The sequence below is a fragment of the Eubalaena glacialis genome, chromosome 5, assembly GCF_028564815.1.
Source record: "Eubalaena glacialis isolate mEubGla1 chromosome 5, mEubGla1.1.hap2.+ XY, whole genome shotgun sequence".
NCBI classification, from domain to species: domain Eukaryota; kingdom Metazoa; phylum Chordata; class Mammalia; order Artiodactyla; family Balaenidae; genus Eubalaena; species Eubalaena glacialis.
The window spans coordinates 19368251-19381259 of NC_083720.1; the positions used below are offsets into that span (position 1 = coordinate 19368251).

A 13009-nucleotide genomic window follows, 5' to 3' on the forward strand; every position below is an offset into this window, starting at 1 on the left:
TATGTCTTTCCCACAGCACAAAAGGCCAGGGGTTCTAATTTTCAATCTAAGTTTAATACCAAGAATTTACTATCTAACTTTGGAAAATCAAATTCTTGGAATTTGAAAATGCTGACCACAGTCAGACCCCCAGTAGGCTTGACACCATATATTCCCCAGTCCAATACTTTAGAGAGAATAGCTCCTATATCAAAATTTGCTGAAGAACAGACCAGGAAGGAGAGCAGGGGCCACCTACCTGGTATCATTGAGAGGTACCACATGTCTGGCCTGTCCCCAAGCCTCCCTCTTTCTTGGTCTTCCAGAAGCCCCAAATCCATTTTCTAGCAGTCTTATACCCTAACAAGTCTTAGAGTAATCAAGAACTCTTGTTTTCTATGAGATATTAAGGAAAAGAAAAATATGTTTTCTATCAAAATCTCATTGGATTCATATTTTAAGCAGCCTTGATCAATCCAGACCATGCAGAAAAATCCCTAAAGGAACATCTGTAATACTTTTATATATGTGTATATATATATATATATATATATATATATATATATATATATATATATACACACACACACTCTCTATATATAGTATATATAACATAATTTATATTGTGTTTACTTTTAATGTTTGTAAAAACATATTTTCATTTTCTCTTTTTTTTATTTTAATGATATGAAATAGTTTTCCAATAACAGAACCCAACATTCTAACATTGCGCCTCTAGGAAAAGAGTCTTATGAGTCTGTTGTGCATGAACCTATTGGGATGTCACTGGGAATTATTTGAACCATCATTCAATAGATATCAGGCCCTCTAGGAAAAATTCATGGAATTTTGCTGTCTACCTCTATACACTGCCAAGTCTTCACAAGAACGATCACATCCATCCCTCACATTAACTTGTGATAAAGAGCAAAAAATACGATTTTTTTTAGTTCTATGGGGACATTAATCAAAAGACACACCATTTATTTAGTAATGGCTTTTGAGGATTAAAGGAAGAAAAAACACTACCTTGTTAAATGTATACATTTAAAAATGTTTCCAGATTTCAGAAATGCAAGAAAAAAAAATTTTTTTTACCATCAGGGAACCATGATGGCACTAGCCCCATTTTACCTGAGAAAACAGAAGGAAATGGAACGCCTTACCCAAAGAATCAAGGTGTGAATGCATATTTCCTGGGTTCAGTGCTCTTTGTATGACAGGTCTGCTAGAGCAAAGTGGGTAAGAAAGAGTTTGAAGTTTGAGGTCAAGTCAGCTAGAGGGGAAGAGGGCCTGGCAGGGAAGGAGGCTGGGCCACAAGCCAGACAGACTCTGCTGGGGTTGTGATTTTGCCTTTGGCTACTTTGTTTCTGACCATGGATTCCAGATTCTATTCCAAACATTCCAAGCTGTGAGCAAAATCTGTCTTGTCTTTTTATCATTCCCAGCATCCTGTCCCACCTCCATATACCTGTCATTTCCCCCATTTCTACCAGATATACCCACCAGAATGTTTCCATTCTAAAAGAGATTGAAAAGACTCTTGACTCAAGAAAGTAAATTTCCAATGGTACAGAGAAGCCATAACAGACAGTGGGATTGACATTTTGGGCTGGACAGTCAAATTTACATGTGTCTATAGGTACCCTTAGAGGTACAACTAAAAACAAACTATTTGTGACCTTGTACTTCCCTTAACAAAGGTGCCAGTCTGTCCTTGGGGTGGTGACTGGGTGGCTTGCTTATTGGCATTGTTTCAATGGGAGAGCTGAAATACTGTACAACATTGCTTCTCTCACAGGGCTCTGCGTTGCCCATTTTAGCTTTGGAAGCTCTGTCCTCCAACAGCCAAGCCAAGCCAGGTAATCCAGAGCACAGAGGTTTAAAACTTCAGGCACGCTGCAGGGAGCCCTGCCTTCCCCTCTGTGAGGGCCTCACGTTGTAGTGTGAGCCTCAGCCAGCACACAGGCAGCTGCGGGGCATCTAGAGCAGCACGGAGTCACCTGTGTGAAAGGGGAGAACTCACCAAAAACGTGATTTTCACTGTTGTAAATTCTGCCCCGATCTACTGCCCAACTTCCTCCCCTTTCACCCCAACGTTTCAAGAGGATAGAGACTTTCTGTCTGATAAAGTTCTTTCTTTGCCCACATGAAAGGGATGTGGAGCAATTGCAAGCTTGCTGAAGAGCAGTTGCCTGCGGAGATAACCGCAGCTCCGGTTTTCAGGCCACCAGCCCCTCTGGCTGCCGCTCGTCCTACCTTTGTTGGAGCAGGAGCCGTAGTCTGTGCCAACTCCAGAACTTCAAGCGTGTCATTTCTGAAACCACAACAAGTCTCTCAAGCTTCCTGAACAAAGTGCTCGGAGTGGAAAGCCCTGAAGTACTTTCGGGCCTCCTGAAACCACAAAGCTGATTAGTGAACAAAGCCCCGGCGCCTGCGAGCGCGGGAGTGCCGTCCTTGGAGCTCGTCGCAGAACGTGGAAGGCAGCTGCTGAGAGTCGTGACTGGGGAGGCGTGTGTGGGGATGGAGGTCTGCCTTCTCTCCTCGGAGCAGCTACACCATCTAGACAGTCTGCACCAGTAATGGCTCACAGCCTTTTTAAGCACAAGGACCTACTTGTCATATCAACTTTTTAATAACTGTATTGTTAGTAGAGCTAATTACGAAAATATGTAATAACCAAAAGCTAGTGTGAGTTCAGTAGTTCCTTTACATAAATTTATATTTTGCTAGTTCTGGTTATCCTCATATTTGTGAAAAATATTGGTACATTTGCACAAAACATTACTGTTTCTCTCCTGAAATTATGCATCTGGAATCTAGATTCACAGACACTTTGCAATAACTGCATGGCCCACTAGAGGTCCCACCAGAGGTTGGGAACCACTAAATAAGAACTACTCATCATATCTAATACTTAACAGGTCTGCAAGCTTCCCTGGAAGAGAATCGACTATACATCTTTTAATTCAGTGTTTATTTATGGGTTTCGAATTACTAGGATAAATTCCTCTTGGAATGTAACGCCAGAAACTAACTAAATACCTCTCTCTTTCTCTTTAAAATTATTAAAAAATTTTTGTTCCGCTTCATTGAGATATAATTGACATATAACATTGTATAAGTTTAAGGTGTACAGCATGTTGACTTGATATGTTTAGATATTGCAAAATGATTACCACCATAGCCTTAGCTAACACCTCCATCCCATCACAGAAACTGTGTATCTCTGAAGGAGGGTCATATTTGCCCCTTCCAGGCAATGCAAACTATATAAGGTTCTGTATTTCCAGTGTTTCCTTGGCTACAAGGAAATTTAGAACTAAATGTAATGCTCGGTGTGGCGGTCACCTGGTGCCACAGTCCCTGCACTTTCTGCTCTTTCCTCAACATTGCAGAATAAAGAGGAAGACTGAAGCAAAAGCTCCCTGAATGTCATATTCATTGTAGGCCTCCTCACTTCACTGAAATTAGATGGGCATAAATTATAAACAAGCACCAAGCGCCTCCTTTGGCTGTGAGCCTCCAAGGTAGTTAAAAAGGGTAAAATGCCCTGCATAGGGCCTTCCTCTGGGCCACTGAGCTACTTTGCCATGTCCTCTGCCAAGTGTATGCTTGTGGGCTAGCATCGTTTAATTTCCTAGGCTACATTTCTGAGATGATGAGGAGTGTAGGGGACGGTGCTGGATGAGCAACATGACTCAGTGTTACGATACTCACCCTACACAGGGCTTCAAAGCAAAGCAAAAACAAACAAAACAAACAAAGCAAAACCTTGTCTGCCCTAAGCAATTCAAGAGAGCTGACCATCACAGGTAGGCAATAAAAGCAGCCCCTACAGGTGCCAGGAGCTCTCCCCAGCATTCTCAATGACAAAATCTCCTGACCACTCTTCCAGGAAACTTATTTTCTATTTTATTTCTTATCTGACCTATTGCACATTGTTCTAGCCTCTCATATGTCTCCTGTTCCAAGCCTCTTTCTGCCAACGAACTAAGCCATTTTACCACAAGGGGGCAGTGCAGTCAAAGAAACTATGGGTCCAACTGGCCTTGGTGCTCTAGGCTAAGAAGTTTTATTCATAAAATACATTGTGCTTCAGAAACTTGTCTTTCTCCATGATTTTTTTTCATTCTCCACTCTTAGCTCACATCCTGGTGAGATGCACATTGTAAATCTACATTCATATCAATGTTTTTATACATTGGTTGTCTTGAATTCTATCAAAGTCGTCTATACTTTAAGATGCCACTTAACACGTGGCGATGCGATATGTGTATCAAAATAGAGACCCAGAGGTAATTACATTAGACCAGGGCCTCCTTTGGGTACAAACCACAAAGTTATGATGATGAGGTATTTCTTAGAACTAAACCCCTTCAGACAGTGCTGTGAGAGCACTGCAGAGTAAAGGGGGTCTCTGAACTTGAAAGGAAGCTAAGAACTATTTACCTACAAATATCCAGTCTGCTGAGTGATCCTCCTCTTTATTATAGACAAAAGCTCTTGGGTATTTGATCTTCGCACTGTGAGTCTGGTTAGTGTGAGTCAGAGCCCCTAGGTCAGCTCTGACAGGCTCCAGCTGCTACGTGGAACATGGTGACTCCCAGGCCCTGCCTCAGGGGCAGCTGCTTTGTCCCATTATCCCTAAGTGCCTGCTTTTACAATGTGGATATAGCATTTGCTCTGCTTTCATTATAAGAGTTTGTCACTACAAATAAAGGTAATGCCAAAGGAGGGTAAGTATTATTATACAGGTAGTCACTACTCAGTCATTAATTCAAACTGAGACTACTATTTAATCCTTAATTAGCACCAGAGGGTTACTGGGCATTTTCTAGAACACAGAGAGGAAGAATAGGCCTGAAATCTCATCTCTAGATCAGAAGAAAGCACCAGTCATCACTAAGGCATTTGGCCTTTGCTCCTTAGAAAGGAATCTGAACTGACCAAGAGACTTCTTACGATTTCACTGAGAGAGGTGGTTCCCAGAAAAGGGTAAGGATGATTTGACAGTCAAGTATGGTGAGATTTTCCACGTGTCTTACATTGGTTTACAAAGATTCATTAAAACTGAAAAGAACTAGACTTACTGTGGTGATTATTTTGCAATATTCTGTAGGAGGCTAGGAACCCAGCTTAGATGGATGCTTACTCCAAGTTACAAATCGGCCTCCTGTCATAAAGAGATGAGACTTTTTTTTTCCCTCCAGGTAAAGTCAATTAGCTAACACAGATGGTCACCCTAAATACCAGGTAAAGTTAGAATAAATTATGTGTGACAAACAGTGCTATCATATCGTCTTACGTGGGGACTAGTTATTGTTTATCTTGAAAACCTGTATGTTATTTGCTGTATCTGTGTGGCTATATACGGGGGGTGAGATTTCTTCATGTCTTTGCAATCTTTTAGCAGATTGCCTGTGATGTGCATCAAATTCAGGTTTAATGCTTATTCAACAATAAAACTGTTTCCTTTTCCTAAAAGAAAAGAAAAAAGGTTAGGAAAGAATCCAAAAGGAAGAGAAATTTATTCAGGGGAGTGTACTGAATATGGGCACTATACTAAATTCTTAACTTGGATTTATATAACCTCCTTAGTAGGTAGGTATTATTAGTATTATTATTACCCTTGTATAAAGGAGGAAATTGAGTGAGGGAAGGTAAGTAATTTTTCCAGTGTTTCTCAGAGAAACAGGTGGGATTCTAATCCAACCCATGTTCTTAATTGCTACCATACTTTCTGACTCCAGAGTCTGCATTCTTAACGATGCTGCTGTCCTCTCTCCAGAAGGGTCTGTGAATCTAGAACAAGTCAAGGAAAGGCAGAACAAAGGCTCAAGGGAGGCAATCCTGGGACCAGCTTCTCAGCATTCCTGCCGCACTGATAGATGAGTATAATTTATTTTCATTTCTCTGGTAATAAATCTCTGTTTCTTTATTCCAGTACTGTGTGTTCGAGGGTCCTTCAGCATAGACACGGCATTACTTCTCCAGTGAATCAGACTTCAGCATAGAGAAATCATTCAGCAGATATATTGAGTTTTGTGACCAAAACTTGGGAATAAGGAAATCTATAAACAGTTTGATGACAAGTCCACCTCTGGGAACTAAGATAAATAACACCCACCTTCATCAGTTCAGTCAAAATTATATAAATAGAACTGCATACATTATGGGAGAAGGCAAGCGTACCATTTAGTAAGAGGGAAATATTTGTTAAAAGAATTCACGTTAGAAACAATTGTGGTGATCCAGAATCGGTATCAGAAATAACTGCAGATACACATAATGAAGGGAATCTTAACAATCAACCTGGACAATGTATAGAGGTTAAGGAAACTACAAAAGACAGAATAGGGAGGCTATAGGTTATACTCACTAGCATAATGATGGCCACACTTTATTCCACAAGAGTAAAATTTCAATTTAACTAAAAGAGAGTGAACCTAGTGTAACATTAAATGACCCAGAATTATCATCATGAATAGGAACCATTGTATCATGTGGAACTGATGCTTCGCCATACTCTTAAATTCTTGTGTCTGATTTGTAAATTCCTTTTTTTTCTCTCATTGCAGACAGAGTGCAGCAATGTGTCTGTCTCGAGTGGTTACTGCTGGGCAGACACTTTGTGTGAAGGCTGCCCGGCTCCCTGTGGTCCCCTTAACTCCTCTCTGACACACAGGAGCAGGTTCCTAGTAGAAGCACGTTTTTTATAGTGACCTGGTGCCTGGTAACAGTTGATTGCATGAAGGGCAGGCATCTGATTAGGTTAACCAGGGGTCCTTCCCGGGTAATGTGGATTCGGGAGCTAGAGTGCATGTTAAGTTCTCTGTGTCTGTTAACTATAATATGTGAACTGAGACGGTGTCATCTAAGCCCATCATATGGCCTGTCATTTGTAAAGTAGATGCTTAATGAGAAGGAAGGATAAGAGGCAATAAAAAAGTGTGCAAGGATTCACAATGGACTTCTCATTACCAATTTGATTCCTTCTTGAGGCCCAGAACATTCCTGTAATAAGACATCTCCATATTCTGATAATAAATCCCGCTTTACCTTTTATGTTGATGTAGCAGACGTTTGTTCATGCTTCCCCAGTGTCCATTCTTTACTTCCTCCTTCTTAACAGCTCCCCAGTTTTCCAATCATATGTTTTGAGTAGAGTTGACCCTAAATCTCAGTTCCAGAGTGGGCCCAGACTGAAGATAGTTAGCACACCTCATTATCCTGGATAGGGTTATTGATGCAGAGATGAACACATGACCTAGTTTGTCCTGACTGAGCTATTAAGAGGCTTTTTTGGGAACTTCTGAGAAAGCCTCCTTTGTCATTCTTAGGAGTTAGCAAAACAAAATGCCTGGTGGACATAAATGAGGACATTTTAAGTGTCAGATGCTTCTGACAGACTCCTTACAACTATAAGAGAAGTCGGGTTTAAGATAAAGCCAAAACCATGCAGAAAAAAATAAAGAAACTGGGTTCTTGGTGAGAACCTGGATCAAACTTTGCCTGAAGCCTCTAGATATGTCACTTACATGGATGATACATTTCCTTTACCTTTAAAGGGCGATTTGAGTTAGGTTTTTGGTTGTTTGCAACTAACAGAATCCTAATTGATAAGCCGTTTTAAGGTGATCTCTGTCATTTGCAACAAAAGAACACTAACTTTGTAGTATTCAGAGACTTAAATCTGACTTTACTATGAAAGTCAGAGTAAGCAGGCACTGAGGAGAGACCCAAGGGTATCACTTGATAAATAAGTACTCAGGCTTACGTGTGTTGGGGAGAGGGGAGGTTTAAACACTATTTTTACTTGTTCTGAGGACTTTAGGGGGTTACTTCCTGATTTTTGGTTTTCTCAAGAAGCTAGATTACCAAAGAAAGGAATTCAGGATAAGTCCTAGCATATTTTTACTAACAGAGGAGACCTTAGAACAATGAACTAATTCAACCTCTTCATTTTATATACAATCTATGAAAATTACTTCACATCCTCAAACACAAGTGTAGCAGGTTGTGGAATAGAACTTCTATTGCCTTGAAATTTCAACTAAAGCACAAAGCTGAAAATAATGGGTAATCCCTCTACATTCTAAAGAGTCATGACTTGCTGGGAAGTATCCAACCTGGTCCGTTGACCCTTACCCACACATACTGTATAAAAGCAAACTAAGGATTCCCTGGGAAGAGGAGTCCTTGCATAGAGTTCACAGTAGAGAAAGTATTTCCCCTATCCTCCCTGTGAGGGAAGATCCAGGCTACATGTCCCCTAAGTGCATGAGGGAGACCCCAAGAGAAGTCCTCCTAGAGACTGGGGTTGTCGGCTAGAACAAGGGCTGACCCACATCACTTGCTATGTGCTCTACCACCAGGGTGCACAAAGATGAGTTTGGTGGTCAAACTCATGTGTGCTTCCAGGAGCTTAGGGGCACATCTGAAGAAGAAACCATAGTAGCCCAAGATGGCAGGGCAAGGGGGAGAGGACAGCAGTGGGACAGAACAGGGCAAGGATGCCAAATGTTTCCCAGGTCAGTTCCCGGTGAATGGGTGGTGGAATGGCCACGTGAGAGCCAGTCCTAAAAGGCTCCAGCCCGAAAGACTGTCTGCTGGGGTGAGGGAATCCTGGCAGAACAATGCTGTGTGGTGTTACCACCAGGGACGGAAGCTGTTCGGGTATCACAAGAGGTCATCTGGGGAAGGAATTGCCTGAGTCAAGAACAAGGGCAAGTGGACGGACATCTCTGAGGAATTCACCAGTGTGTACCACGGAAGAGCCAGCATTTGAATCTCAGTGTGAGAGAGCAGAGTCAACAGCACCAACTAGTTAAAGCACCACCCTTTACTTCTTGTCTCTCCCCTGCCACTGGCCCTGAAAGAGCCAAAGGTAGCAAAGATGTGTGTTTGCAGGGGGAGAGAAAGGAGAGCAAAAGAGCAGAGTGCCCTACTCTCTCTTTCCCCACAGCTGGTTTAAAGCCATGAGTCAATTTCATGCTGGCAGGCAGGGGAAGGGAGAAGCTTTAATTGGATGAAAGATTTAAATTTTGATATTAGATTGGCTGGCCTTCTATAGCTGAAAATAGGATGTTTTGATGTCCCAAAATGACTGGAAAAGATTGGAATCTGCCTCACATATTATCTAGATGTGGAGAATGGAGAGCCAATACGGTGTTCAGGGGCAGTGATGGGAGAAGACTAATGCTGTTTCACCTGCTAAATAAATCAGTAACAATTTTATCATTAATATAAACCAATATACAACAACATTGTGTATTTTGAGGCAGAAATAATAGCAGATCAACAAATTCAAGCTGCAGACCTAACATTCTACTAATCGGCAATCGTAGAGCAATCTACTGATAATGCTATTTAACTAAAACAGAGCTGGTCCAGAAACATGCCACAAAGATAAGTATAAACCCCTGCCAGAGAAGCCTCCCTGCCAAATGCATAGTTTATGATTCAGCTTTGAGGGCACCAAAATTATTATCACATGACTGTCTTCTCTCTTTTCTCTTACTCTGCCCATTAAAAATAATTCTGACTTTGGCTCACTCAGTCACTTCCCCTGTTTGCCTAGAAGGTTCTTTAGAGACTTCAAAATACTATAGGTTCAAACATCCAGTTCTACAATTATCAACCTAAGGGTAATTTTGACTATATTATGTGAAATAGAATGAATATGAATCTTGTTTGCATGTGTGAGCAGGGAAAAATTCATGATGGTCACATTTGTTAAAAATTAAAATCCATGTGTTTTGGTAGTTTACTTAACTCTCCTTGAGATCTTGTAAAAGGTAACAGTGGTTTAGTTTGGTACTTTTATGAATTTGTGTTTAATTATGAATGCACACAGGGATGTATGCACGTGCATATGCCTTTGACTTTTCAGAGCCTCAGTTCCGTTATCTATAATATAAAGTGTTGCATCCCAGGATATGATCCCCGTTCTTTCTATAGTAATAGTTCCAAAGAAGTTATTCTCAAGGCACTGAAGATTAAGCATCAGAATATGCAATTACAGTTGCAGTATATTTTACCCTAATTACAAAGACTGGAAAGCATATACATGTGAACTGACACTCTCAAAGGTAGTAACTGAAACCAAAAGCCTTTTATTTAATCCTGGATTGTCCAGAAAATTCAGTTGACTACAATACCTTATTCTTTGGATACTTTGATCAACTAAGGTTAATATACTTTCAGAAGCAGGTCATTACTAGTATAATGGATTTAAAATATGGTAACTCCAAGTTAATATAAAAAATAAGGCAGATGGACAAAATAGGTGAAGGGGAGTAAGAGGCACAAACTACCAGTTATAAAATAAATAAGTCACAGGTATGTAATGTACAGCACAGGAAATATAGGCAATAATATTGTAATAACTTTCTATGTGTGTAATGTATAGAAATATCAAATTACTATGTTGTATACCTGAAACTAATACTGTAAGTCAACTATATTTCAATAAAAAGCATAAGGCAAATAATAATATGAAATTATGCTTTTGTGGAACATTCTTGCTGATTTGGAAAATCTTTTAAACTTCATGTCTCTTTCTGCATGAAATTTTTATCCAACTTTGGATTTTAAGTGATTGAGAACTCTTTTAATAAAATTCTATTCTAGTCAGTATCCTCATTTTATGAGATGAACATTGTCAATAAGATGGATATAAATTTCCTGTCTCAGAACAAAGATACTGAACCCTAAACAAAAAATCCAGTACAATTGTATCATTCAGAATCCATTAGAAATCACTACCACTAACTTTTTTGGAGGCTCATAGATTCCATTTTGCACACATAGAGATTTTTTTTTGAAGTATAGCTGATTTAAATTATTATATTAGTTTCAGGTGTATAAATAGTGATTCAATATTTTTATACATTATATTCCATTTAAAGTTATTATAAAATATTGGCTACATTCCCCGTGCTGTACAATATGTCCTTGTAGCTTATTTATTTTATACATAGTAGTGGTACCTCTTAATCCTCTACCCCTATTTTGTACCTCCCCCCCTTCCCTCTCCCCACTGGTAACTACTGGTTTGCACTCTCTATCTGTGAGTCTGTTTTTGTTTTTTTATATTCATTCATTTGTTTCATTTTTTTAGATCCATATATAAGTGATAACATACAGTATTTATCTTTTTATCTGACTTATTTCACTAAGCATAATACCGTCCAGGTCCACCTACGTTGTTGCAAATGGCAAAATTTCATTCTGTGTGTGTGTGTGTGTGTGTGTGAGTGTGTGTATATGTGCCACATCTTCTTAATCCAATTATCTGTTGATGGACACTTAGGTTGCATCCATATCTTGGCTATTGTAAATAATGCTGCTGCTATGAACACTGGATGCATGTATCTTTTCCAAATAGTGTTTTTGCTTTCTTTGGATATATACTCACAAGTGGAATTGCTGGATCATATGGTAGTTCTATTTTTAGTTTTGAGGAACCTCCATACTGTTTTCCATAGAGGCTGCACCAATTTACATTCCCAACAATGGTGTATGAGGGTTCCCTTTTCTCCACATCCTTGTCAACTTTTGTTATTTGTGGTCTTTTTGATGATAGCCATTCTGACAGGTGTGAGGTGATACCTCATTGTGGTTTTGGTTTGTATTTCTCTGATGATTAGCAATGTTGAGCATCCTTTTATGTGCCTGTTGGTCATCTATATGTCTTTTTTGGAAGAATGGTCTTCCACCCATTTTTTAATCAGGTTTTTTGTTTTTTTGATGTTGAGTTGTAAGAGCTATCCCAAAACAATCTACAGATTTAATGCAATCCCTATCAAAATACCCATGACATTTTTCACAGAACTAGAATAATCTTAAATTTTATATGGAACTGCAAAAGACCCTCAATAGCCAAAGCAATCTTGAGAAAGAAGAACAAAGCTGGAGGTATCATGCTCCCTGACTACTTCAGACTATACTACAAGGTTACAGTAATCAAAACAGTATGGCACTGACACAAAAACAGACACATAGGTCAATGGAACAGAATAGAGAGCCCAGAAATAAACCCACACACTCGTGGCCAATTAATCTATAACAAAGGAGGCAAGAATATACAATGGGGAAAAGACAGTCTCTTCAATAAATGGTGCTGGGAAACTGGACAGCTACATGTGAAAAAATGAATTAGAACATTTTCTCACACCAAATATATACAAGGCAAAGAAGCAAAAGCAAAAATAAACAAATGGGACCTAACTAAACTTAAAAGCTTTTGCACAGCAAGGGAAACCATCAACAAAATGAAAAGACAACCTACTGAATGGGAGAAAATATTTGCAAATGATACGACTGATAAGGAGTTAATAACCAAAATATATACACATACAGATTTTTTGTTGCTCCTTTGCCACTATCCATTCTATAATATAGTCATTATTGTCAAACTGAAATATGAAATACAGTTTATGAAGGTTTGTGGCTTAGATTAGCTTCAGTTGAAAGAGAATTAAGAAATGTATTATAAAGTCTTTTAGAATAATAGAAAATTGTAAGCTCGAGGTGTTTTGCAACACTAAATAAATGATGCACAATCAATTATGATTAATAAATACATTTCTTTCCTCACCACAACTTTAATGTACTTAGAAAGAAATATAATCATTCTCTCTTCAGTATTTAATACCTTCCTAGCTTTCCATCTTTTTTCTCTGGTTCTTTGGTTCTCTGATACACCTGTCCTAATCCTCCTATTACCACTCTGATTTTGCCTTCTTTGTCTTTTTCTTTAGCACCTCTTCCTTTTTACACCCTGAGTTTGTATTAGATTATGTTCTGTTGAAAGTAACAAAGACCCAACTACAATGGCTTCCACACACAAGAGTTTATTCTCTCCACTAAAAGAAAATCTAGTTTACAGAATGTCCAGAGCTGGTATATAACAGCCTCATGAAGTCAACAGAAATGCAGGCCCTTCTACTGTTTGGCCCATTGCATGTGACTTCCTCAAGGCCACCCCATGGCCAACATGACTGCTAGAGTCATCCACTGCCTC

The 13009-nt window shown here is 39.4% G+C and overlaps 1 pseudogene; it reads left to right on the forward strand.

Moving 5' to 3' along the window:
* Positions 1-2128: 2128 nt before the first annotated feature.
* Positions 2129-13009, forward strand: part of LOC133091747 (uncharacterized) — a 33462-nt pseudogene continuing 22581 nt past the window's right edge.